Genomic DNA, 24488 nt, shown 5'->3' with positions numbered 1-24488 from the left:
TAGGGTTCGAAACCCCAGCCCCTACCTGCAGGGGGGGAATCGTCATGAGTGGTGAAGCAGTGTTGCAGCTCTCTCTCTCTCTGTCTCTCTCTGTCTCTCTCTCTCCCTCTCCCTTCCCTCTTGATTTCTGATTGTCTCTATCCAATAAATAAATAATAATAATTAAAAATGTTTTAAAAAGAAAAGATATACACTTACATGTTAGCAGAGTTGATACTTTACTTCAAGTTAGAAAGAGGATTTCTATTTAAACAAAAAGAGAATTTGACCAACCCTGGGAAATCTTATGGCCTATCTTGATATTGTTAGTTGTAGGATTAGCTGTAGCCCACTATAAGTGTTTCAGTTCTTTATGAGAAGTAGAGTTGTCTATTGCAATGAAATCATAGGGTGGAAAGGCCACAGAGTAAGTTTTATAGCAATAAAAGACTGTCTTGTTGAAATTAGCTCAATACTTACTGGGTTTTTACTGCTCTCCAACACTGACTCAAATTTACAAGCCCTTACTTCAACCTCTCTCTAGCCTGCTTAGGAAAAGATTAACTTCAAACAAAGACAATGTAATATATGTGTAGTATACACATCCATGGTAGTCATTTTGAGTATTTCTTACTGAGCTGGAAACATTTCCCCCATCCAGAGAGACAAAGGAACCACAACACTGAAGCTTCTTCTAATTCAGTAGGGCTGTGCTCAAACCTGGGTTGCATGTATGGCACAGCATTCCACTACCCTAATGAGCTATTTTATGGACCCAGAAAATGATTTCTAAATAATACTAGGGTGTGTATGGGAATTATAACTTTCCCAAAAATAATACTTGACAATCATAAAGGAAAAAGTGAAATAAAATGTTTCAAGAAATTTTAATATATAGAAATGTTTAAATACATCTTCTAGCTTCAGGAAAGATCCCATTTAAATAACTGAAAATAGAATTATCTTCTAGAAATATCAAGTCAACATCTAATATGCACATAGTACCAAACTTGATGTCATAATACAAAATTCAAACTACACTTGAATTCTTAACATCAGGATAGTAAAAACAATGGCCTCTGTGGAGTTATTGAGATGGATCCATTATTGTTTCAGGCAGGATAGAGTATGCTATGATGCAGAAGCTAACATCTCTAACATTTTCTCAGAGCAGAAAGCTTGCCTCTCTTTCCAAACTAGTTTCTTGTTCCATGTCACTGATATAGCCAGTGGCCAATAATAAAGTTACACACGGAGTTTATCGTGAGGGCAATGAAAAGCAATTTGACTGGGCTGAGAAAATGATTCACAGTTGAATGTGAAGTGGCCACTCTGTTTGCTACTGAGGACTGTGTGAAAATTAGAGAACACCACTGTAGACTGAGACTAAGGAGACCAGTTAGGAGATTTACAGAAACCCAGAGATGACTTTGGAACCTAAACAAAGACTGTATAAGCAGCTTAGATATAAGTGTACAAATGTGACAGATATTAAAGTCAAATTAAACTTAGTTAAGGATAAAGGAGTTTATAGGATGTATCCAAGAGTTCTAGTTTGGTCGTGCAAGTAGAAAACTATACAGTCATTCTCTGAGAGGAGAGTAAGGATGGAGGTACTTCAATGGGTGAATGTGGGCCTTAGATGTGTGAGGTCCTGGGGTGGATCACTGGCACCACAGAGAAAGCAACAGTCATAATGCAAGTGGAACCCTATGGACAGTTGAGTAGTGGTTTTTCTCTCTTACTCATTAAAAATAAAAGATGATTTAAGAACAAAAAATACAGAGTTCTGCCTAGGGCATATTGAGTTCGAAGTGTGTAGAAAATTTATACATGTCTACGTATTTAGTTATACTGGAAAACTGCATTGTCCCATCTTAAGTTCATATAGTTCAAGTGACATTGACCACATCTTCTATCTTTAGGGCCTAGCCAAAGTATTTCATCTGCTGGTTCAGAACAGACATGTGTACCCAATCAGAATTTCTGAGAATTTTTTCCCAGTTCACTTAAGAAAGACGTGTTGCAATTACTAGTTAAAAGAATAATATAATTCTATCACTACTAGTAGCTATCATTGCTACAATAAGAGAACAAGAGGCCTGATATTGAACTTACACAGACAAAAAAAGAGAAAACAAGATAATTAATGTCCATTTATAAATTTCTGAGTTCATCTCATCTACCCACGTATATAAAGTAATAGATTCCTATTTTTATTGGGAGTTCCAGTTTGAAAACTAGAGAAAATTTCCAGTCAGATGTAGCCCCCTTAAGATACTAATCACTTTCCTACCTTTGTTATATATGGATGTGAGAACTTTTCCTCTTGGTAATACGCCCACTTTAAGGCAAAGCCTCCATTGTAATTATCTAGGTGTATCTTTTCTCTGTTCTTCCAATAGTCTCCCTCCCCAATGTTCCTCACAGAGAGCTTTGCACACAAAAGCACACACATACATAACAAAAATTCTAGAATATCCACAATCAAATGTACTCATCAGAAAAAGAGATCACACAGATGTTTTCGTAACCCAAATTAGTCATTCGTGATTTCTGTTGCTCATATTAGAACCACCTCGACTTTAAAATAATGTATGCATGCTTAAAATGCCACTGGCTTTTTTCCACGCAAGCAGTACTTAAATATAAAACAAGTCAGAAGAAGAATACAAGCCTTTATCTGTAGGTGATTCTTTATCATAACCCGTTTCCTCTGAGTGAGTAGGCCTGCTGGCATTCCCTGGGAATTAACCTTTGCTGCTACTTGTTAACCTGATGGGTTGTGAAAATAAGAAGGATGCATGACAGAGCTTCGTGCAGTCACTCATCCCAAAGGAAACGTGAGCATACAGCACCCTCTGACTCAGCAAAGATCGCCCATCTACTGCTGAGGGGCACAATAGCTGACTCAGAAAACCATGCTTCCTGCAGAAAGGAGAAACAAGTCAGCACCAAGTAAGCATAGTCTCCCCTTGTTAATCACTCCTGCTTTAAATTTAAATGTGTGTAAATTTGACTCACAATCTTATGCTAATAATATGAATTTCAGAGGCCTTGAGAACTTTAGACAATATACATATATGATGCCTATACAATTTTTTTAAACTGTTCATTAGGAAAATAATGACTTAAAAGATGCCCAGAGTGATAAAACAGAACATGAGTGAGGTCCCAGCACTAGACACACACACAGACACACACACACATGAATAGAAATATGTTGTAAATATGAATGCTAATAAATTAAAGCATGGAAACACTAGGCAGTAGAGAGAATCTCTGGTTCCTTAAGTTATTCCTTTTCCAAATGATCAGGTCAACTACACACCATCATGTTCCCCTAGTATTTTGTGAAATGGTTAAAGAAGAAGAAGAAACTGTCAACATATATGAAACATAAGAAAAGAAATTGGAAGGTGGAGGACAAAAAAAAAAAAAGCCAGGAGGATAATTAGAATCTTTGCATTCACTGAAATAGTGAATTTTTCACACAGCTCTTTGTATTATAAATTTGTGTTTATATTTATGTCTACACACAAGTAGATGCATACAAATGCTACACCATTTTAGAGGCTTTTAGTGCATAACATGTAACCCCACATGTAATCCATCTACTAATAAGCTACAGAAACTAAGTACAGAAAGAATTCTAAGATCATGGGAACTGTTCAGTGTAGAAATTAAGAAATCTAGCTCAAGAGTTAGATACTCCTACATGGCTTCAAATAGAATCTCAACATTTATGAGATGTGTGAATGTTAACATGTTAATTAAACCTTAAAATGTCTAGTTTCCTCATTCACTTATTGGGAATAATAATGCCTACCTTACTGGATACCATAAAAGGTCAGGTAGATAATGTCTATGAAAAGACTAGAATGGATCCTGACATTTGGTAGGGCATCGATAAATGACAGTCAATACCATTGCTATTTGAACTGTAGGAGTGCAGACTATAACTACAAGCAAAATCAGCAAAATTCTGTCTGAGGCCTTGATAGAACTGCAAAACAGAAACACTCCACTAAATCATGCCCATCCAACTCTATACTTTTCCTTTATACCTAAATTAATAACCTTCATTTATTCAGTGAACAACAAGAACTGAAACTGGTACCACCCACAAAAATATGTACTTTAATAGATCCCAAAGACTGCACATAGAAGAAGGAAACACCCTCAGATCTAATTTATTTATTCTTTTACCAATTCAGTATTTTTTGTTAAGCACATACCATGACCCAGATATGATGACATGTTCTAAGAAAATATTACTGGGAATAAAATTTCCCCCACATAATAAATAAATAAATAAATAAATAAATAAATAAATAAATAAATAATCCTGGTTGCCCTGAAGGAGTTTACATCAAGAGTAGCATGGCCAGTAACTATCAGTAATCTTAAAAAAAAAAAAAAAAAAACATACTTCAGGGAGGCTGGACGGTAGCACAATGGGTTAAGTGCACACAGTACGAAGCACAATGACCCAATCAAGGATCCCAGTTCAAGCCCCCAGCTCCCAGCTGTAGGAGGGTTGCTTCACAAGTGGTGAAGCAGGTGTGCAGATGTCTGTCTTTCTCTCCCCCTCTCTTTCTTCCCCTCCTCTCTTGATTTCTCTCTGTCCTATCCAACAGCAACAATAACAGCAACGACAATGATGGAAAAAAGATGGCCATCAGGAGCAGTGCATTCACAGTACAGGCACCAAGCCCCAGTGATAATCCTGACAGAAAACAAAAACAACAACAAAAAAACCACCACACTTCAAAGTATAGTCAAAAGCAGCATTAAACTGTCTAGAAATATTGAAAATTATGAATCTATAGAACACCAATGAGAAGAGAAAAACATAGATGTATGTGTATGTGTAAATGTATATGTATGCACACTTTGGAAACAGGCCTAGTTGGGATTAAATCCTGCCTCTGCCACCAACTGACTTTGTGATTGTCAAAGTTAAGTTGCTGGCTTTCTTTTTGGTAAGAACATGTTATAACACTACTTTAACAATAGAGAGTATATTATCCAAAATAATGTTTACCTATTCGGTGGGGTTGAATTTTAGTCTCCCAATGTTAGATTACAGTCTGGAATTCTACTCCAACTAAAACTAGCTACTTAAAATAATAGTGTTTTTATTTTTATGTGACATGTTTGTATTTATTAGAACTTTTGTTGTAAATCTTAATTCAATATTTTGACATCTCCTATAGCCTCAGAAAATGGCAGCTCTTGTCATTAATTTGATTTACTAACAAAAAAAGTAGTTGCACATTTAGCATGAGCACTCAGCACCCACTGGACAGGAGTAAATAAAACTATGTGTGACCCAGGAAGTAGTGCAATGGCTAGAGTTTTGCACTAAAAACATGAGATTCTGGGTTCAATCCTGGGCATGACATGTGCCAGAGTAATGCTCTGGTTCTCTCCCTCTCTTTCAAATGTTAATAAATAAATAAATAAATTTAAATAAATACTACAAGTCCTTATGTTGATAAGGGCAATAAACAAACGAAAAATCAAGTGGTCTTAAATTGCTATTGCAATCTGGTTATCAAGTTAAAAATAATAATAGTCCCTTTTTATCTATTCTTATCATCCCCACCAGCCTGATTCAGGACTTCCTTGTGACATATCTTGTCTCTGATTTCTTGAACCTGTCTGCTTTCCAGTCTTCTACTGTACCTAATTTTATGGACCCTTCTGTCACATTGAAATAACTCTTTGAATCAAAGATCTTATGGTCCTCTGACCTTGGCATTTCCCAGTTTGCCTAGCTGATTTTATTATTCTTCATGTTTCTTTACTGATTGGTAGTCTTTCACTGATCCATTTCTCTGGCCTTCTTTGTGTATTCTTCCAAGAAATTTGCTTCTATTCTTAGTGGTTGGCATCATTTAACATGTCTTTATTATGCTGGCCCATTCGTTGTGACAACCCATCCTCAAACTTTATTATTCTAAACAGAACTAGTTCAAGGATAATCTCTTCCAGAAAAATGTTAGTTTACACTAAGTATCTTTTACCCAAAATCCTATTAAAAAAAAAAAAAAATCAAGGCATCCACAATCTCTTCCATTAAAATCAAAGAATAAGTGTATTCTAGCTTTTACTTTACATTTCCATTCAAATGCTGTCCCACTTCTCTGCTCTTATCATAACTAAAGTGACTTTATAAACCAGCTTTCCCCAGGACATGTGAATTTTATACATGCTCTCTTTGAATATTGTCTGAGTTGGCATTTAAATATTCCATTTTTTTTATTTATAAAAAGGAAACATTAACAAAACCACAGGATAAGAAGGGTACAACTCCACACAATTCCCAACATCAGAACTCCATATCCCATCCCCAACCCTGATAGCTTTCCTATTAACTAAAGTAATATTACCAGTAACTGCTTTAAAATAAATAAGACTGTATGATGTACCTCTCACTTTGCATTTTTAGCATCTGTCTTGGTCTCGGTTTGTACTGTCAGTACATAGTAAGCAGAGCTCTCACTTTAATACTTGGTGAAATTCTAAAGATGGAAGTTATGAGCCGTATCTTCTTCTTTACTTTTTAATTGGATACAGACAGCCAGAAATCAAGAGGGAAGGGGGAGATAGAAAGGGAGAGAGATAGAGAGATACCTGCACCCTTGCTTCACCGCTTGTGAAGCTCCCCTCCATCCAGCCTCCCCCCCCCCCCCCGCAGGTGGGGACCAGGGGTTTGTACCCGGGTCCTTGTGAACTGTATTGTGTGCACTTAACCAGGTAAGCCACCGCCTAGGCCCCCACCATTTCTTTTTTACTGGTTGTTTTGGGATACAACATAACTATTACCTTGCTTTCAGGGATAACATACCATTTCCTGGCAAGTAAAACAAGTATGCTCAGCTAGGAATAGCAGGGAACAATTAGCTCCTTCTCCCTTGTGGGTCTACTGCCTTGCCAGGCTTGCGGCACCAGCCTGTTAATCTGTGCATCAAGCTGAAGCCCAAGGTTGCCAGGTCCCCAAAAGAGGAAGTACGGAACCACAGAAATACATAAAGGAGTAGTACAGCTTAAAAGGTTATGAACGCAAGTTAGCAAAGTAGCTCACTTGGATAATTCAAGCCCAGCCTCCACAGCATTAGAGAAAACTTCCTTGCTGTGGTCTCTTTCACTCTCTTTGCCTCTTTGTCTCTGTCTCTCTCTATCTGAAAAAGTCACTCCAGTGTGGTGAAGTCTCAGTGATGACCAAACAAATGGGATTTAGAGAAAAAAATAGCTTAAGAGTCAGAAGGTGATGCACCTGATAGAACGCACACACTGCAGTGCACAATGACCTGGGTTCAAACCCCTGGTCCCCACTTGCAAAGAGGAAGCTTCATGAGTAATGGAGCGGTGCTGCACATGTCTCTGTCTGCCCCTCTCTATTTCTCGCTTCCCTTTCAATTTCTCTGTCTCTATCCAAAACAACTAAATAAAATATCTAAAAATAATAAAAACTAACAAGTGAAAAAAAAAAACCTTATGAAGAATTTGAAATCGAAAAAAAAAAAAATCTTTATTAGGCTGGGGAAATGGTTAAAGACAGATCACAAAGTTTGCATATATGAGGCCCAGTGTTGAATTTCTGTCAAGCCTCCTGTACACTTATGAATTTATCCATTTTATTTGTTTGTGAAGCCAGAGCCTTGTGCATGTACTATTTCATTATCACCATACTACACTGACTTGAGAGACAACGACCCCACAGGACTTGGTAATGTGTGCACTCTAGCAGGTAAGCCATCATGCAACCCAAGTTTTCTTTTACATGTGCAAGCAGTGAATTGATGCCTACTGGTGTGCTGATTTTACTCACAGGACACTGTAAACTGAAGTGATGCAGAGCTGGGAAGGGGGGTCACCTAAGAAACTGCCTGCTATACCAAGCACATGGCCCATTCAAGCTGGGTCCTCACTACACTGGAGGAACCTTCAATGCTGGGATGTTTCCCTCTGTCTCTCTATATCTCAAAAAGTCAGCTATATACAGTGAAGCCTCAGCCATGGCAAAAATAAATAGTGATACCTATTTTATTTTGTTTTTTAAATATTTTTATTTATTCATTTACTATGGATAGAGACAGAGAGAAATTGAGAAGAGAGGAGGCGACAGAGAGGGAGAGAGACAGAGATACCTGCAGCCCTGCTTCATCACTTGTGAAACTTTTCCCCTGGCAGGTGGGGAGCCAGGAGCTCCTGGCTCCCCACCTGCAGGGGGTTCGCTTCACAAGCCGTGAAGCAGGTCTGCAGGTGTCTATCCTCTCCCCCCTCTCTGTCTTCCCCTCCTCTCTTGACTTCTCTCTGTCCTACCCAACAATGACAACAGCAATAATAATAATAAGGGCAACAAAAGGGAAAATAGCCTCCAGGAGCAGTGAGTTGGTAGTGTAGACACCAAGCCCTAGTGATAACCCTGGAGGAAAAAGAGAAAGAAAGAAAGAAAGAAAGAAAGAAAGACAGGAAGAAAGAAACTGAGAAAGTCTATATAAAGATGAGTAATTGGAGTTTTTGATTACAAAAAAATAACCTAGAAGATAGTTTTTTTCAAATTCTAGCCTTACTTCTTTTTCTAAAGATATAGCCTTTTTTATAATTTGCTATTAATAGTAGCTTACAAAATTGTAAGATTACAGTGAAAGTTCCACACCATGCCCACCACCGAAGTTCTGTAACCCCACTCTTCCACTTCCCAAAGATAATCACCATAGTTCTCACAAGTCTTAGAAACATTTTACTTACTTGAGAAGAAAGATAATTTTAATAAAGGAAAAGAGATTATAACAAAATTAGTTCAAATACTTTGTCTACTACCCCTTCAAAAAATTAGAACTGAAAATGTCCTCAATTAACAGAATTTACTCTGAACACAAACCCAGCGTAGTCATAATGATGTTATTCTGAAACAGTTTGCTTTACAAAGAACAGTTAGTAATGCGTCACAATTACAGATTTAAAAATGTATGTATACTCTAACTGAAGAGATTGATGGCAATTACATTTTTTAAACTCATATACAAAAGACCGTTCTGGGAAAAGTATATGCTCTATGGGGGAAAAAAAAAGAGATACAATGAAGGACCTCTTTCAAATTTATAAACATATGATAAGAAAAATTACTTTCCATGTGTTGTTTTTATTATTTAGAAAATCAAGAGCTGGGAGATAGCATAATGTTTATGCAAAAAGACTTTCATGCATGAGGCACCAAAGTTCCAGGTTCAATCCCCTGCACCACCACAAACCACAGCTAAGCAATACTCTGCTCTGGTGAAAGAAAAAAAAATGATGGAGAAAATTAATGCATAAAGATTACTTTTTACTATGTATAATCAGTATATTCAGAGAGAATTTTAATAGCTTCTGACACAAAGTAGATCTGTTAAAAACCAATGTATTAATAAATAACTATCTCATGAGGGAAATAGCATATGGTTATGCAAAAAGACTGTCACATGCCAGAAGTTCTAAAATCCAGGTTCAATTTGCTTATAAAATAAAATAAAAGCACAAACAAATATTTATCTCAAAATTATATGGTTCTACTCATCAAATTGCATACCCTAAAAAGGATGAATTTTACAGTATATAAATTATGATTCAATAATCTGCACGTATCATGTCAGGGCATCTAATGTGTCCTAGGCAATTTTTTTTTAATTTATTTATTCCCTTTTCCCTTGTTTGTTGTTGTTATTGATGTCGTCATTGTTGGATAGGACAGAGAGAAACGGAGGGGGAAGGCAGAGTGGGGAAGAGAAAGATAAACACCTGCAGACCCGCTTCACCGATGGTGAGGAAGCGACTCCCCTGCTGGTGGGGAGCCGGGGCTCGAACCGGGATCTTAATCCGGTCCTTGCGCTCTGCGCCACTTGCGCTTAACCCGCTACGCTACCGCCCGACTCCTGGCAATTCTTTTAATTCAGGTATCTAGTTTACATCTCATCAGAGTATTTCAAATTTTCTATTGTCATTTCTTTTAAAAAATGAGGTATTGAAGATAAGGTGGGGAGCCGGAGACTCAAAGCAGGATCCTTAAGCCAGTCCCTGTGCTTTGCGCCATGTGTGCTTAGCCTGCTGCACTACCGCCGGACCCCCAACAAAGAGCTTTTTTTTAACATCACTATGACACTCTCAGATTAAACTACATCTGGAAAAAAATAAATAAATAAACTGCATCTGTCACTTCCATTTCAGAAGAGTGCATTTGTCAGTGAAATATAGGAACCCAAGCTCTTGCAGGCTTAGTAGTTTTCAAAACTGAGTGTGTTCATAGGAGTAGGAGCAGAGGATGTTGTTCAAAGAGCTAATTCCTGGATGGCGCTCACAGCCTTCTCATTCTACTGATCAGCTTGCTCCCTAGGAATCCACTTGCTTAATAATCAATGGCAAGGACTCTGCCTCAAGGATGCGGTGGCTGAACCCTGAGGGTTCAGTAAAGAAAAAGGGGGTACATCAAGAGAGACCAGCAGCGCCAAAGTCAACCTCTGCCTACTTCCTGGCTGTGCCAAGACCTGGCTCTGTTGGGGAAGTATGATTAGTGTGGGTAAAGGGATTGCATATCATTGGGTGGAAAATCATCTGAGCATGCCAAATATCAATATTGTGTTTCATCTAAGAGTCTCTGCTCGCTTTCTCCTGCCACACCTTTCAAACTGTGGTGATGGGAACAATAACAAGCCTATGTTATCTGGTTCCACTGGAGCTATTTTTTTTAATGTATCTCCTAAAAATCATGTAATTGTTGAACAGGTTTAAATTTATGGTCATGATATGACTGGGTGGGGGAGAATGAGGGATATTTACTCTTTGGCCTTTCTCCATAGTTGTTTCTTTTTCTTTCATTATCCTCAACAATACACCTTAATGTGCAAGTTTCTACCAAGTAGCTTAAAGTGCCTCACATTTTCATCTTTCGAAATTAAAGTCCATAAAAGTTACAGGTGGCAATTTCCTGGACGCTTTCATTTTATAAGAAAGCTAAGTGAATCAATAGAAAAAGAGCCAAGTTTGTCTCTGACTCTGAGAATATTCTTCTATTTGTCAAAGAGCAGTGATGGGATGCGGTAGAAGAGGGACTAAACACCGCTACTAAGCACTGCTACTGCTTCTCTCTGGCTGGCTGTTTGACCTTATAAACCCTCTGGGCCTTCCTCTTGTGTGAAATGGCTGAGTTGTGTCAGACAAGCACCCTAACCTGGAGAAAGTTCTGTGATAGTATCCTTCCTTTCAGAAGAATTTGACAAGATACAGCAAAATGGAAATACAGCCAATTCCTGATTATCTCTTCTAAGAGAGAGAAGTATGTCTGCAAAGTATCCATACATTATTTACCTGTCTTACAATTTAAAGGAAGTATAATGAAAGAATAGCCAGAAGAACTAATACAGATCTGAGAATCTGTTCGATCATTTGATCATTCTAAACGTTAAGCCAAACTGAGTTCTGCTGTTTGCTTTCTGTAACTCATACCTAATAAGGATGAAAGGGTGTGAAGTGGGGATAAAGCAATAAATGGATATTTTCCTTAGAAATTCTTTTCTGTTAGCTGAACTAAGCATAAAAAGAACCACAAGCCTCTCTCTAATTTTCTACTGGATCACAGATTGAGCAAACAGATAGTCAACCAATAAAAGAATACATACAGTATTTATGAAGCAGCTACAAAGAGACCAGAACTGAAATTAGTACTATAGAAAATTTCAAAGAATATTACCCATGGTCTCTCAAATTTATAGAATTCATCATCTATTTGCTAAGGGTAACACTAACTTACCTGAGATACACAAAGAAAGGTTGCTACATATACATTTTACATATAGATTATTTTTAGACAGAGAAAAGAAAAGAATTTCCATAAAAATAGATGCAGCAAGGTCAGGAAGATAACTCAGTTGGTAGAGCACTGAACTCTCATGCCTGAGACTCCCACTTGGAAGAAATGTACCAGAGTGGTACTCCAGCTTCTATCTGTCTCTACCTCAGTCTCTCAATGTGCAACTCTATATAATATTAAATAAATAAAATATAAATGTTTTCTTTAAAGGGTCTGCCTCTGTAGTCTATTTGATAAACTGAGCTAAAAGATGTGAGAGCACTTTTTTCAAAGGTAAAAGAGTTCATGTAATACATGCAATGAGACAGTACTACTAAATGTACTTCAGTATTATGTATTATCCGCTCTGGTTTTTAACTCAGCACTTACTCTGGTACTGAATTGTAGACTGTGAAGCTTTGGCCTAAAAATGATTAATAAGAATTCTCCTTGGAGAAAAAAATGTAAATAATCTTGAAGTTGGGTGCACCATCATCATGCTAGGCTAGTCCACGATCTCTCTGCTTGAAAGCTAGGTCAGACTGCCGGTTAGTAAAAAGATGGTATTCTGTTCAGGGTTATATTTCAGAAAGACCTCAGAAGAGGGGAACATTTTAAAAATCAGATTTCCAAGTTCCCAAGAGGATTCAACTTTTTTTAAAGAAGTCCTTTAACATGTTTTTGAAATCTTTTGTAAACTCTAAAGAAATATTTTTAAACTGGGCTAGACAAAGAACAGAGTTTCTTATTGGCAGTTTTGCATCATGCCTGAAAACTAGTTAGGAAAACGGACAAATCCTATGGGCTTTGTCTTCTTAGGGATTGTTTTTCATAAACAAAAGAAAAAGTCTGTATAATGAAAAAGTAGTTCCAAGATATACAACTTAAGGAAAATATGGAAAAGGAATTATTTTCCTCCAAAATACTTTCCTTCCTTCTCCTTGTTCTCAATGGCTATTACAGTGGGTTGGATTTTTTTTTTTCCTGATAGAACAATAGACTCTTATTTCCACAAAATAAACCATGCAGGCAATCATAAAATACTTCCCTAATGGAAGACAGATAAAAATGAAAGAGAAAGCCCACTCCCTAGCAATAACTAAAAACATCTCCAGCACCGTAGTTTGTATTCGAAAGGAAGAAAATAAAGTGAGCTTTTAACATAATGATTTTACTGTTTGGAAAGCATCATCCCTATTTTCACATTTTGAAACATGTGCCAAACAACTCAAAGGTATTGGAGGATGTGTAAGGAAGATCAGAGAGCACATACTTCTTGGCATCCCAGATCAACTGTGCCACAGGCACAGATTATGAAATAAAAAGTTGTTCTTCAAGTGGGAAGGTGTGTCTGTCCCTTGAATACCAAGGCTTCTGTTTGAGTTTTGTTTTCAACTAGATGATCAGAACATCTAATTGCAGATCTAGCTGTGGGTAAAATTATGAAGAAATAGGTGACAGTTCTGCATAGTGATGGCCTATCATATACCAGGTGCTTTATGTAATATGTGACTTAGTCTTTACAGTCCTCACAGGAAGAATACTACATACCACCTTAAGATACAGAAGCTAAAGCCCTAATGTTGAAATAGCCCAGGCTCATACAACTTATAAATGAATCTAGACATTTGTTTAAAGATTCATTGTTTTGTTTTTATGTTTACTTGTTTTGTTGTTATGTTTGGAGTCTGGGCCTCATGTTTGTGCCACTTCACTCCTCCTCAATCATGATTTTTCATTTGAATAAAGAGACCCACCTGATGAACTAGCTTTCCAACCCTAAGATTTAAATTCGGCTGTTTTTGACAAAAACACAAAAGCCTGCTTTTTTTTTTTTTTCTCCCCTTCATCACCACTAGCTTTCCCATGAATGGAGTCACAACATGCCACCCATAAATATGACACTTTTGGCAAATTTGTTGTTTTGCACTAATAGAACTTCAGAAAGTAGAGGCTCTCTGACCCTTCCTGTTTCTATCTAAAAGCACATATATGATAAGATGCCCTATGAGGTTTTAAAAGGATGTTCTTGTCTGGAGACTGAGAGCTGAAATCAAAATGAACGTGTACAAGAAACCTACTAAAATAACCTTTTCTTTCTGCTATTTTTCCTACATACTTAGTCACTATCCCACAATTTACTGTTCCCTACAATTTATCATAATTTGTTTAAAGATATGTATGAGTATTAGACCCATTTTCAGGTCTTCATTTTTCTTTTAAACTCTCCTGTGTACACAAAAATGTTAAATAGAATGTGTATGTTTTTCTCCTATTAATCTGTTTCATGTCATCTCAACTCTTAAATCTGACCACAGAATAGAAGAGGGTTAAAAGACATTTTTTCCACCCTTACACCATCTGCGCAGAGCTTTCATACTTCTCTAAGATCTTCCTGTCACAGAGGATACAAAAACAATTCCCATAATTTGTTAATGATTTAATGGACTATCTGTCCAAGAATCATACTGAAAAGAATAATATTTAAACTTGGGTCTCCAGTGGCTACATTTCAAAGCATGTGAAAAGGAAGGATTTTTTTCCCCCTAAGGTGAAACTTAGTCACACCCTTCAAACCATCATACAGAGGGCTGCTATGTTGACAACTTCAGGATCTGGTATACAATCTGGAGGAGAATAAGGATCTGTAGAGTTATATAGAACACAGTGTTGTGTGGTAAGTAGTAGAGGGGCCAACCTCCCAAGACATCTTCAATTGTTAGCAACTAAAGAGGCTTTGTTGTCCATCTGGGTCCAACCTTTGCTAACTTTTCAAGAGAGGAAACTGAATCCTAAGAAATTAAGTAAATAGTAATATGAAAGCTAGGATTAAAACAATGTGTTAGGTGGGATTATGGAAAGAAATGGAAGAAATGTGAGGAAACCAAGGCACAAAAGGAGATAAGTTTGCTAGACTTCTAGTTGGATTTTACAACTGATGCTTGAGAAATTTAAACTTACAACTCTCTGACCACTTTGCAAGAAATGGAAGAAATGTGAGGAAACCAAGGCACAAAAGGAGATAAGTTTGCTAGACTTCTAGTTGGATTTTACAACTGATGCTTGAGAAATTTAAACTTACAACTCTCTGACCACTTTGCAATTAATTTGGCAACTTAAAGGCTAAGAATTGACTTGATGAATAAAATTGTTTATCTCAAAGACATGGAACAGAATCATAATCCAGGTGCAAGTTCTCCTTCTCAGAAAAAGGCCTTCATTGTTTCAATTCCAAACCTGCCAGCTCTAAAATCCTAGCTTCATGATTCCATTGTTCTCTAAATTAAAGAGTATTTGGTAATTCGTAAAAGGAAAGTGAACAGTTTTCAAAATTCTGTTCAGTCTCCTAATTGCAAGGTTCTAACCCACAAGCAGTGATTTCTAAATTGTGATTATCTTGTTTCCAGAAAAGAGATTCAAGAATTCTAGAGAATGTTTGACTTGCTGATTACCACATTCCCCACCTCAGCCAAGACAGAAGCTAAGACTCAAAGGAAGTTAATAAAATTGATAAGGAATTGGAGGTTGGTAGCCCTACCTGCTCATCACCATCTTCTTGAGTGCTTAAACCTAAAATGTGACCTACCTCAAGGATTTTCCTTGAAAATGAGGTTGCCACAGCTTTAGAACTGCAGTGGAATGAAGATAAAGTTACACAGAGTTCTGTCCCTCCCAAAACCTACAGAAAGCTCCAAGAGAAGTTTCAACATTGAGGACATTTATGTCTAGCAGGTTGCTCAAGAAAGCAATCATAATCTTAATTGCTGTGAACAGCCAATTTAGAACTGCTATGCAAAACATGAACAATTGAGGCACAGGCATTTCAATCAAAACAATGTTATTTTGTTGAAAGAATGAAACAGATGCTAGTATGAGCAGGACTAAATACAAAATTTAGGAGTTGAAGTAGAGGAAATCAGATTGAGTAAGAATCTGGTTTTGTTGCTAAAGAATTGTCATTTTTCTGGGGATCCATTGCTAAGATTCTTTCTTCTACAGCACAGAGTTACAGAAGTTACACTTTATGACTTGTACTCTTTCAGTCTTGAACTACTTTTAATCCTCTTTACTATGCTTCCAGTATGAAATGTTAGCACTACTGACTTTAATGAAAAAAAAATTAAAGCAAATTTTTAGAAAGACATAAAAGTGTCTTTGTTGTCAATTTTAAAAATGGTATACAGAAGTCTATATATTCTACTCAGGTATTTCTTTAAAAATGGCACAGGACTATCTGGAGGTTAGAAAAAGGCTTCTGAGAGTGTATTCAAACTGAAGTGATTTTCAGAAACCTTCCATCTTTATCCAAACCATCAGTACTGTCTGCATAATAGTATAAGGAAGTTTAAGGAAGTATGCAAATCAATTTGTGCTGAACCAGAAAGGGAAAGTATATAAGACAAGAAAAATGCCCACTCTTTCATGCCATGCAAATCCCATCACCACAAAACTTCATTTAGAAAAGGCAGACACAAGCTCAAGCAAAAACTACCATAGTCATGGGTCACTAAAAACATACCTAATATGGGCATCCTACCTTTTTTCCCCTTTTTTAAAATTTATTTTTATATTACAGAATTACATGTTGACAGGGGTTTGAATCCATACCATTCCAACCACCAGAGTTCTGAATCTTCACTCTCCTCACTGCAACCCACCACAGTTCCTCTAAGGTTGTAAACACGGGCCAGACATCATCTCTACAACTACCTGTCCACATTTATATGTAGTCATCCTTTTTTTTTCTGATTCAATCCTCTCTTCCTCTCCAAGTCACTCATCACAACATAACTAGCTCCACATGTCCCTCTCCTTTTCCTAGTGTCTCTCTGGGTGCTGATGGAGCTGGAGTTCAGAGCCCTCTTATCTTCCTCCTATCACTTCTCCCCTGCTGGAAGTGTGGATCAAGGTTGTTTTGGGGGAACATCCTAGCTTTCTTACACCCTAAAATCTCTAATCTCATCTGCTCTGTTCCTACTTTTTGGTTCCTATTCATTAATCATTTTCTCTTGTTTTATATCTTGCCACCTTCCAGACACCAAATTGCAGATGCTGCCATGATTCCATCCTGACTTCCCTGGGCAGACAACCTCACCAGTGTGTCCTGGAACCTCACCTCTCCAGAGCTCTGTCCCACTAGAGAAAGATAGAGACAGGTTGGGGGGTATGGATCAACCTGTCAACACCCACATCCAACGGAGAAGCAATTACAGAAGAGCCAGAACTCCTACCTTCTGAACCTCAAAAAACAGTTTTGATCCATACCCCCAGTGGAAGAGAAGTGATAGAAGGAAGAGGATAAAAGGGCTCTGAACTCCAGCTCCATCAGCACCCAGAGAGAGAGAGGAGGAAAAGCAGAGGGACATTTGAATGCAGTAATGATGCCATGAGTGGTTTGGAGGGGAAGGGAGGACTAAGCCTGGGAGAAAAGGGAGGCAATTATGTACAAATGTAGACAGATAGTTGTTGGCCCATGTTTGCAATCTCAGGAGAACTACAGTGGTTTGCAGTGGGGAGACTGAGGATACAGAACTCTGGTGATGGGCACGGTGTGGAAGCATGCCCCTGTTGGCATGTAATTTTGTAAATCAATACTAAATCACTAATAAAATAAATAGGAAAGAAAAAAAAGGAAAAGAGAAGAAAAGAAAAGAAAAGAAAAGAAAAGAAAAGAAAAGAAAAGAAAAGGCAGATACTTGGTTTGTACCTCAACTTGACTTCAGTTGGTCTTTTAAGTCTTACTTACAAGGTGGACATAGGGTTGGCCATAATCTATATGGTAGGAACTGTTTTCCTGGACTTGAAAGGAATTTGAGGTAAACTTCTTGAAGTTTCACCCCCAAATACTTTCCTAGCACCAATGAAAACAGGTGGTGTTGCACTGATGGCCCCTCCACCCTGGGCACTACCACAAAAATAAGACTTCATCTTAGAAGGCATAGAAAGTGGCAGAATTGTCTGTGACATTGCTCACCCCTTGAAAGAAGAAGTTCTTTCAGGGGCTTTGCCGTTTGTTGCTACGTTCTTGGAAGATTTCAAGTTCTTTACAGAAGATGTACTATGAATACCCAGCATCAATTTGAATACAATGTGATAATTTTTGAATTACAAAACTAATTTTGAAATTAAACTAACATTCCTTTCAATTTTCTCTAAAAGTACTTCTCTTCCTAAATGACTTAACACTGGTTTATAATACTATAGGATTTTAAGCATATAGTTTCACACCTATAGAAATATATGTGCATACAACTCACCACACCCACAGCCAAAGTTCTTGTGTCATCACACCAATTGTACTGCTCCACTTAACTCCCCCTCACCTTCTCCTATCCCCAGCCCCTCTGATAAAACCATGGCTTTCATAGATTCTGAGAGTAAGTTGCAAGTTTTTTTTTTTACACATATAAATAAAACAATCTGGTAGTTGTCCTTTACTTTTCTACTAATTTCACTTAAAATAGTCACCTCCAGTTCCATCTGTTTGTACCAAATGATGCAATGTCATCTTTTTTTTAATGAGTGAACAGTGCTTTATTATATATGTATACCATAACTGCTTTATCCAGTCATCTGTTGATGGACATTTAGTTTAATTTTTAATTTTGGTTACTGTGAATAGTGCAGCTATAAACAAAGGTATGCATATGCCCTCCTTAATTAGTGTTTCCATGTCTTTTGGATATGCCTTTGAGTGGTTATACAGTATTTCTAGTTTTACTCTTTAAGGGATTTTCACATGATTTTTCCATATTTTCTGTACCAGTCTGCATTTCTAGCAACAGTATACCAGAGTGATAGGACAGATTTCTCTAGTGTTAGGTTTTTTTTTCCATTTTATTCAATAGTCATTTACTAAAGTCCCATTATATGTCAAACATATAGAGACATAGGGTCTCTGCTACAGAAGGCAAACTGAAGGTACAGACAAATATGCCAAGAAATGCATGTGACAAGTATGAAGACGGTAAGAATATAACGGCAGAGGTAAGCTAGGGACAGGACTACTAAAACAAATGTTTAAACAGGTTTTCTAAGTAAAATTCCTTTCCTAAAATAATTTCCTTTTAGTTATTTGTTATTAGCTACTAGTGGGATAACTGATACGGATAATAATTTCCTACATAAGTCTCTCATCTAAACTTCCAGATTATTAGTTAGCTCATTTAATAATTACCTGAGCACCAACTATGTATGCAATGTGTGTGTGTGTGTGTGTGTGTGTGTGTGTGTGTGTGTGTGTTGTTTTTAGATCATGAGCCTCAAGTTATCCAGAAAATCTCAGTCCTTGAGAAGGAATAGCTGACTCTTTTCCTTTTTTTTTTTTCCCTCAACTCTCTGGAAAGAATTTGACAAGGGTCCGGGTGAGACAGAAAAATAAGAACTACCTTACTGACCCAGGGAAATTTTGCATCAGCATATCAAATTATATCCAAATAGCCAATATGAAAATTATTATCCAGATTTCATAGCTTAGTCAAACAGTAACAAAAAAAATCCTTCAAAATATGATCTAGGTAAGATAGCCAATAATGTTTATCTTCCCCTGAGCTATTGTGATGATTAATAAGATAATGTTCACAAAGGACTTTGAAGGAGTAATGTAATGTTCTTTGAAGCATTATCTTTTTTTTATTAATGAGTTTTGATTCTGACAGCTGCCAGTTGCACTGCAGCCACAGTAAACCCTTGGTCATCTCCACAAAAAAGGGAAATATGATACAAGAGAGCAGATAGTGTCCGGTGGCAGATAATACCTGCTGGAAGGAAAGTCAAATCCCACCAAAGACAGATGCTATCAAGAAAGCAAACAATCAGGAGTGGGGGCTAAGTGCACACATTACAGTGTAGAAGAACCAGGGTTCAAGCCCCCGGTCCCCACCTTCAGAGAGAAAGCTTCACGAATGGTGAAGCAATGTTGCCAGTGTCTCCCTTTCTACTTCCCATCCCCTCTCCATTTCTGGCTGTCTCTATCCAGCAAAAATATTTTTAAAAGAAAACTAAAGTAATCAGGAGGGAGCAAAGCTAACAAAAGTGAATATAGTCTCAAGGTACATAGAAAATATTTTAGCAGATAACAGGGTTGTCAATACCAATTCAAAGTCAATTGTATCTCACTGATTCAGAGCAAACATTAAGTATCTTGTCCCACCCGGCAAAGGGCTACATGTTGGGAACAATAGAGAGGAGGGAGTAGAGAGAAGCCTGTAAATAAATAGTTAACACTGAGGAGTTGTAAGGTATAGGAAAGAAATAGATGCAGGGTCAAAAGGGGCGCAGTAGATACAGGGTTCTGCTTTTAGCAGAAGAGAGTGCCCGAAGAATTGTTATATCTAAAAAGACAAGGGAGGGACAGCAAAATAGGTCACTTGTATAGTGAGCCTGCTTTGCCATTAACAGGAGCCAGGTTCAAGCAAGTCCCAGCCACATTGGAGGAAGGTTTTGGTGTTGTGTTATGTATGTATGTATGCATGCATGCAAGTATGTATGTGTGTATCTGTCTATCTATCCATCTCTAACTCTGTTCCTCTGAAAAAGTTGGCTGGCCTGCATCAGTGAAGCCTCTAAAACAGCATAAAAGGACAAGACAATGTAAGGCTTTTCTTTCTTTCTTTCTTTTTCTTCCTTCCTTCCTTCCATCCTTCCTCCCTCTCTTCCTTCCTTCCTTGCTCTTTCCGCCTTCCCTTTCTTTTCTTTTTTCTTTTTTTTTTTCTTTGTCCCCACCAGGGCTTCACTGCTCTGAGCCACCATTCTCAGATAAAGACAAAGAGAAATAGATTTTTAAAAAATAAATAAATAAGGGAATCGGGCAGTAGCGCAGCAGGTTAACTACAGGTGGCACAAAGCCCAAGGACCGGCGTAAGGATCCCGGTTCTAGCCCCCAGCTCCCCACCTGCACGGGAGTCGCTTCACGAGCAGTGAAGCAGGTTTGCAGGTGTATCTATTTTTCTCTCCCTCTATCTGTCTTCCCCTGCTCTCTCCATTTCTCTCTGTCCTATCCAGTAACAACAACAACAATAATAACTACAACAATAAAAAAAACAGGAGGTCAACAAAAGGGAATAAACAAATAAACATATTTTTTAAGTTTTAATAAATAAATAAAACCACAATATTGATGCTTCCTCCAATGTGGTGGTAGTCTGGGTCATGTGGATAAAACAGGCACACTATCCAGGTGAGCTACCCTGCTGGCCCTTAAAAAACATTTTGAGCAGAGCAAAGATCTGTGACACAGACTGTGAGTCACACCTCCTATAGCTGTCCAAGTGACCACTCCAGATGCAGTGACCCCAGTTATGAGTTAAAAGTTAAGAAGTCCACAGTGAGAGGTAGGTGTGGTCAAAAGATAAAGACCAGCTCTAGGAAATAAGATGCATCCCAAAGGCATTGAGAACCTTTAAAGTTCGTAAGCAAGTTAAGTAACAATTATATTTGTGGTTTTGAACAATTTCTCTAGTATCAACAGAGATTTGGATTGAAGAGCAGGCTTGACTGGAGGGCTAGATAGGAGCCTGTTACAATTGTTCCTGTGAATGACTCCAAGGTAAGAAAAGGAAGAGATGAAGGAGGTGCCATGTGATGTGATATCGCTAAGTGTGTGAGGGATATCATGAAAGTCAGTAACCAGGAGTTGGGTGGTAGCGCAGTGGGTTAAGTGCACATGGCGTGAAGTGCAAGGACTGGCGAAAGGAACCCGGTTGGAGGCCCTGGCTCCCCACCTGCAAGGGAGTTGCTTCATAAGTGGTGAAGCAGGTCTGCAGGTGTCTGTCTTTCTCTCCCCCATCTGTCTTCCTCTCTTCTCTCCATTTCTCTCTGTCCTATCTAACAACAACAACAACTACAACAACAATGAAAAACAACAAGGGCAACAAGGGAAAATAAATTGGAAAAAAATTTTTTTAAAAAGAAAGTAACTAAGAGGGAAAACAAGAATAAAAAAAAAGTCAATGGGGCAGTAAGTTGAGGCTTTTCATTTCTATTCTCAACAACTTCTTCTTCTTCTCTTACCAGAGTACTGCTCAGCTCTGGCTTATAGTAGTGTCAGGAATTGAACCTGAGTCCTCCAAGCCCCACACATGAATGTCTATGCTATTTCCCTTTGTGAGAAAGGGGGGTGGGGACATCAAAGTATCATTCTGGTATATGCAATATCAGACACCCAACTCAGAACCTCACGTTTGGAAGGCCAATGCTTTCCCAGGCTATGTTCCCTGCTTTGCTATCCTTATTCTAATCCTGTCTTTATGATACCTGTGCACCTGAAATCACTCATATGTGTCAGGAAGAGAAGATTCAGATAGAAACAAGGTCTCCAGAAATAACTCTAGTTGTCTGTTTGCTAATGTTCACTGTTTGCTAATGCTGTCCTGAATATGCATTCAAAGGGTTAAAGTTGGGGGCTGGGCGGTAGCAAAGCAGATTAAGCACACAAGGACTGGTGTAAGGATCCCCTTAGGAGCACCTAGCTCCCCCAGCGATAGCCCTGGAGGCAAAAAAAAAAAAAAAAAAAAAGGCTAAAGTCATAGACTAATGGTAGGGTACTGGAGATAGCATAAGGATGCAAACAGTCTCTCATGAGGCACCATCCTAGGTTCCAGGTTCAATGCCCTGCATCACCACTAACCAGAACTGAGCAGTACTCTGATTAATAAACACACACACACACACACACACACATAAATAAGTTGTTATAAAAGACTAATTGCAAACAATGTTTCTGTCATGTCCCCTTTTAGATTCTCAAATGGTGCCTAATAAAACTAAAGGATCAAATTAAGTTCAGACAGCTTTTAAGACAACTTTTATTTTTATTTATTTATTTGGTTATTGGCCCTTTCTCCAATGCATGTCACACGAAGATTTTCTCTCACTCTGTAGGAAGTCTCTCTGTTGTGGGTGGTGATTTCTTTTGCTATGAATATTTTTTTTGCCTCCAGGGTTATCACTGGCTCCATGACAGCACTATAAATCCACTGCCTCTGCTGGCCATTTCTTTCTTTAAAAAAAAAAATTATATATATATATAATTGCAAGTGTATATATATATATACACTTGCAAAGCACAAGGACCAGCGTAAGGATCCCGGTTCGAACCCCGGCTCCCCACCTGCAGGGGAATCGCTTCACAGGCGGTGAAGCAGGTCTGCAAGTGTCTATCTTTCTCTCCTCCTCTCTGTCTTCCCCTCCCTCTCTCCATTTCTCTCTGTCCTATCCAACAATGACAACAACAATAATAACTACAACAATAAAACAACAAGGGCAACAAAAGGGAACAAATAAATAAAATAAATATGAAAAAATTTTTAAAAAAAAGGAAACACTTGACAAAACTATAGGATAAGAGGGGTACAACTTCACACAATTTCCACTACAAGAACTCTGTATCCCATCCCCTCCCCTGATAGCTTTCTTATTCTCTATTCCTCTGGGAGTATGGACCCAAGGTCATTGTGGGTTGCAGAAGGTGGAAGGTCTGGCTTCTGTAATTGCTTCCCTGATGAACATGGGCGTTGATAGGTCGATCCATATTTCCAGTACTGGGAATTTTTTATTATAGTAACTGTGTAGTATGTTTTGAGGTCAGGAAGGGTGATACCTCCATTCTTGCTCTTTTCTTTCAAGATGCTTTGACTATCCTGGGTATTTTCTGTTTCCAGATAAATTTTTGTTATCTTTTCTTCTACTGTCTTAAAGAAAAGAGACCTTGATAGGGATTGCATTCAATCTGTATATGGCTCTGGGTAGAATAGCTGTTTTGACTATGTTAATTCTTCCAATAGGTGAGATGGAATGTCTTGCCATATCTTTGTATCTCATGGTTTTCAATATAAAGGTCTTTCATTTCCCTTGACATTTGTTTTTGTTGCTAAAGTGAATGACTAATTCTGATCAGAATCAATCTGAGTTCTTCTTCTTCTTTATATTTATTTATTTATTTATTTATTTTGCCTTTCATTGCCCTTGTTGTTTTTTATTGTTGATGTAGTTATTGTTGTTGTTATTGATGTCATCTTTGTTAGATAAGACAGAGAGAAATGGAGAGAGGAGGGGAAGACAGAGAGGGGGAGAGAAAGATAGACACCTGCAGACCTGCTTCAGCACCTGTGAAGCAACTCCTCTACAGGTGGGGAGTAGGAAGCTTGAAAGGGGATCCTTAAGCTGGTCTTTGTGCTTTGCACCACATGTGCTTAACCCACTGGCTACCACCAGACTCCCTTAGTTTCTTCTTCTTCTAATCCAGTGTTTGCATAGAGGAATGCCACTAGTTTTTATATGTTAATTTTCATCCTGCCCCCCTTACTATGCTGCTTCATAAGTTTTAAGAATTTCCTATGGATTCTCTGTGTATACTTAGATATCATCTGTGAACAGTGATAATTTGACTTCTTTTACACAATCTGTTGTAGTTTTAATCTCTTTCTCTTGCCTGATTGCAGTGGTTAGGATTTCCAAGATATAAATAGCAATGGAGACAATAGGAAGCCCTGTCTTCTACATGACTATAGAGAGAAAACTTGCAGTCTCTTTCGATTTGAGTATAATTTTGCTGTAGGTTTTGTTGGTGTGGCGAATCACAGTGATTATACCGAATCAGCCTTGCTTCCCTGGGATAAATTGCACTTGGTCATGGTGTACAGTCTTTTTTAGGATTTTGTTCAGTATCTTAGCA

The sequence above is a fragment of the Erinaceus europaeus genome, chromosome 5 (assembly GCF_950295315.1).
Source record: "Erinaceus europaeus chromosome 5, mEriEur2.1, whole genome shotgun sequence".
NCBI classification, from domain to species: Eukaryota; Metazoa; Chordata; class Mammalia; order Eulipotyphla; family Erinaceidae; genus Erinaceus; species Erinaceus europaeus.
Note: the sequence above shows the minus strand (reverse complement) of the source record.